We start from the raw sequence: 4,660 nt of genomic DNA, 5'->3' as shown, positions 1-4,660 counted from the left end.
GGCGGTTCACTAATGGGCCACTTCGGGCAGCCCATAATGTGTATAAGGAAGACTCCACAAGACTTGGCACACAAGACAAGGACTCCTGTTATCCTAGGCCTCCGGTATATTATATAAACCGAGGCCAGGCTAGTCAATAGAACTTCCATGACATTACAACTTAGATCAACAATCTCGTGATAGATACATGTACTCTGTACTATCTCTAATATCAATACAATGAAAAGCAAGACATAGGGTATTATCTCTTCGAGAGAGCCCGGACCTGGGTGAAATCCTATGTCTATGTTATCATCGCTCCAAGCTGCCTAGCTTAGGACCCCTACCTCGAGATATGTCAGATTTAGCATTAACAACGGTAAGGGCCTTGGTTGGACAATAAACTCATGATGCGGGTTGTTGATCGATCGTGACGTTATTTGGACGCATACCCCACATCTACACATTGAGAACGCATCATAACGGTGTCTACCAGGACTATGTTGGAAATCAAGACAAGATCCTAAGTGCAAGTATAAGGTTGTAAGTAAAGTCCTCATATCCATGCCTATTTCCATTATATTGATATCTCCATACAACTTGTGATAGTCGGTCTAAAAAATTGAGAACTCTTAACGACAATGATAGCTTGCTTGAATTCCTACCTATTAGCAGAATTTGCCATGGGTTTGATACCCAGGGTAACCCTGGGGGAAATAGGTGGGGACTATTTACAATCTGAAACCAGATCAAAGGTAATCAGAAATTGATTTTGTGGAGAAGCGAAGGCGCTCGCGGAGCCCCGAGGCCGGTCCATGGGCAATGTTGCCTGGTGCGGTGTCCCCGACAAGGCCTCGTAAGGAACGACCATGAGACGACACCGCTTGCTGCAGTATCACAAGGGGAGATGAGGCGGAGGCTTTACATGTTCGAGTGTGGGTCAGGGGGGTGGGGTGATTGCCAATGCAAGAGTTGGGGAGTTAGAGGAGCGGCCCGAGCGACGACGGCAGGGTGAAGGTAGCGCAAGACGGTGCCCAATAGCCTCCGGTGACGGTAGCGGGCTATTCAGTCTTTGCAGGTAGGATGTTCAGGGTGGAAGAAGATATGATGAACATGACGAAGGGGTTGGGTTCGAGGGGAAGGGTGCCTGGCCTTTGATTTTCAATCCAACGCCTAGGACAAAATCGACTTATACATCTTTTTCATCCATAATAGTTCCAAATCTTTATTCCTTGACAAAGACAATGTGACGCCCATGCACGCATTCATGCATGTTCGCTGGTGTACACATCAATCCGCACTCTTCAGCCTTCACCCCTTATCATTTTATTTATTTTTTTCTTTTGAGAAGTTCACTCATTGGAGGAAAGCCTAGATGGCTAGGAGCGGCAGGATGCTCTATTCGTTCCTGAAGTAGTCGCCGGGATCCACCTTCCCCTTCACCGTCGCCAGCCGCCAGAAGCTCCCCATGAAGTATTTCTCCCACCAAACCCTCCCGCTCTCATACGTCGTCACGTCGTAGTCACCGACCGCGTTCTGCCCGATATCCAGGTCACGGTAGTTGATGAAGGCCTCCCTCAGGTTGCTGCTCACCAGCGGCTCCATGAACCCGTACAACCCGTTGATCCACCCGGTGGCCGCCTCCACCGCGTTGCCGTCGGCCACGCAACACCAGTAGGCGACGTACTGGATGTTGTAGAGCACGCCCCTGCGGTGCGGGTACGGCGTCACGGAGTCCGGGATGACGCTGCCAACCACGCCGCCGTGTGGCTCCATGATCATCATTAGGACGCCGTTTTGCAACAGGTGCTCCTGGTAGATGCTCTCACACCCCGCCCTGCTGACGGCGCACCGTGTGTAGTCCGACTTGTTCTTGACGTAGGTGCCCAGGTTGTTGGTCCGGTTCAGCATCCCCTCCGAGGGGATGTTGATGTCAGTGCTGCTCAAGCTGATAAATGCCATGGCGCGCACCCAGCTCATCTCCCTGCAGTCGCCCGCTGTCGTACCCAGCTCCGGGAAGAACGTGTCCATCTTGCCCACGAGCCGCGAGCAGCTGCCGAGGAAGAGGGTTTGGAAGACAGTGTTGTTGCCCTGCACCACGGCATGGATGGTGAGGTCCGGGAAGAACGGCATGAGAGTTAGCGCCTCCCATTTGGCGAGGACGGCGGCGGTGGTCTTGTCGAAGGCCCTGGCGGTGTTGACCACCGTCACCGTCGGAGGTACAACGGAGAGTTTCAGCTTCCACGACGCCACGACGCCGAAGCTCTAACCACCTCCACCCCGGATGGCCCGGAACGGTTCCGGCCCCATGGCCACCTTGTCGAGGAGGTCACCGTCGGCGTTGACGATCCTGGCGTCGAGGACGTTGTCCACCCCGGTGCAAAGTCACATTTCAACCAAGGCAAAGCTATTTCAAGAAAGGAACTTACAGAATGTGTAATGTTTTCAATGTTTTCAAGTGAATCCACCATGCAATGAACATTGTCAGCAAGCTTCTTCTCAATCTCCTCCTGTAAGAGCAAAAAAAGAAGTGGTTCGACGTAAAGGCAAGGCAATACAACCAGACACTCGAGTATTTAATCAGGATTATTTTGCACCTTTGTTGCCTTAGAGCAACTCTAGCAAACCCCGCATCCCGCCCTGACCCGTAAAATAACCGCCAAAATGCGGGTCGGGGCGGAAAAACCAACCCGATCATACCCCGCATCCTGCCTCGGCCCGCAAAAAATTTTAGGGGGCATGGCAAAATACGGAGCTCAATCTGAGAAAACGCGGGTTTCTCCCTCGCGGCTGCGGTGCTCTGCATATAAACGGAAGCGGTTGGTGGGGGGAGGGACATTTCATCCCGCGCTTTTTTCCACCAACCACCCCTCCTCTCCTCCCTCGCACCGCCGCCGGCCGCCGCCCAAGATTCCGGCGAAAGCAGCCGGCAGGAGCACGCCGGAAGGCCGCCACGCGCACGAGGCCTCCCCTCCCTTCCCCCCGTGTCGGCGGCCCGCCGGATTTTGCAGATCTGCGGCACTTCATCGCGGGCCGCCGGATTTGGCTTTTCCGGCCGCCGGTTGCTGCCCCAAGCGATGGAGTGGTCGGGGAGCCTCTCCCGCAGCCCAGGCAAAGGCGCATCGCCGCATGCAGGTACTGCTTCGTCTGCCCGCCGCAGCCGAAGGTTTGCGGGCATGGATTCGTCCGGCCGTCCACCGGGCTCGGCGCTTGCGCAACATCTTTGTGGCTTGCCGATGCCGCTCATAGAGTGCGACGACTGCACGCGAAAAGTGTTGCGGCTCACTTCGGGCACGCCGAAGCACCCCAGATGGGTGTTCTTCAAATGTGAAAACGACGGGGTACGTGCACTTGTGGTAGCTCATTTTGATAGCTCATTATTTGGTTCAATTGTGGTAGCTCATTTTGAACATGCTCACTCATGTGTGTAGGAAGATGGATGCTCATTTTGGTTTTGGGAAGGCGAATACATTGATTTGTTGATAGAAAGAAACATAATAGACGTTGACGCACTCCTTAGAAGAACCGAAGGCAATGATGCGGCTGCATGTGCAACTAGAGGGGAAGCAACGTCTACTTCTTTCGAACCAAAGATGAAGAAAGAAGAATGCAAAATCAAGAATCCGCAGATTAACAATGAATGCATGGAGAAGATATTAGTCCAACTAGTGGAAGCAGTTATGGAAGTTGAAAATCTTCTAAAATGTATACTTGTGGTTCTTGTTTTCTTTGGTCTTACTATTCTAGCAAAGATTTGGTGATGTCTTGTCTATTCAATGTTGTTGAAAAAGCAAAGAAATGCATTATAATGGATTTAATTAAGGTGCAAATTTAGATTTTCCGGGTTGGGACGTGCTGCGCCAGATCAGACCCCGCAAAACCGACCCGTAAAAAAATATTCCGCGAATATCCTTTTTTACGGATTCATTATGCGGGGTCTGCATCTGCGGCCGTCTGCGTCGGCCCGCAAAAGCGGTTTTGCACAAATTACAAACACGTTTTGTGGGTCGGCGAGATACAAGATCTGCTAGAGTTGCTCTTAGCATCGCCCCAGGGTGCCGCTTCCTGACCTGCCCGATAGGCCACCAAGTGCGAGAAGGATACGCAGGATAAAAGGACCAGTTCGCTTTCCTCTAGTAATAAATCAGAAAATTCAGTAATATAAAAGTGAACCGGAAGCCAAACCATTTACTCCCTCCATTTCTATTTAGTCTACATATTAGATTTGACTAAAGTCAAAGCTTACAAAATTTGACCAAGTTTAGATAACATAACATAAACATTTATCATAACAAATCTATATGTTGTGAAAAGTACATTCAATAATGAATCTAAGTGTTGATTTGTTATTGTATATGTTAATATTTTTCTCTAAACTTTGTTAAAATTTACAAAGCTTGACTTTGATCAAAATTAATACGCGGAGTAAATAAAAACCGAGGAAGTATGTGATAGCGCTGCTCCAATATAGCTTCTAGGTTTTCCTTTAGAACCTCAGCGATAGTTGACTGAATCTCTTCAATAGAAACAACCACGCCTACAGTCACAGATTGTGTTACAATAAATAAGGTGGTAAATTGGAAGGATTGGCCGAGAAAATGTCTAATCATAAAAAATGTGCACTAATTCAATATTCTTTTATCATCCTGTAAGTGCATCTAGTGCCACCCCTAGTTGGTTT

General features: G+C 49.8%; 1 pseudogene; it reads right to left on the bottom strand.

Annotated features, from left to right (window-relative positions):
* Positions 1-1,350: 1,350 nt before the first annotated feature.
* On the bottom strand, positions 1,351-2,361 carry LOC119271982 (annotated as a pseudogene).
* Positions 2,362-4,660: the final 2,299 nt, after the last annotated feature.

Source organism: Triticum dicoccoides, chromosome 3A (genome assembly GCF_002162155.2).
Source record: "Triticum dicoccoides isolate Atlit2015 ecotype Zavitan chromosome 3A, WEW_v2.0, whole genome shotgun sequence".
NCBI classification, from domain to species: Eukaryota; Viridiplantae; Streptophyta; class Magnoliopsida; order Poales; family Poaceae; genus Triticum; species Triticum dicoccoides.
This window is presented reverse-complemented; position numbering and strand designations above follow the sequence as displayed.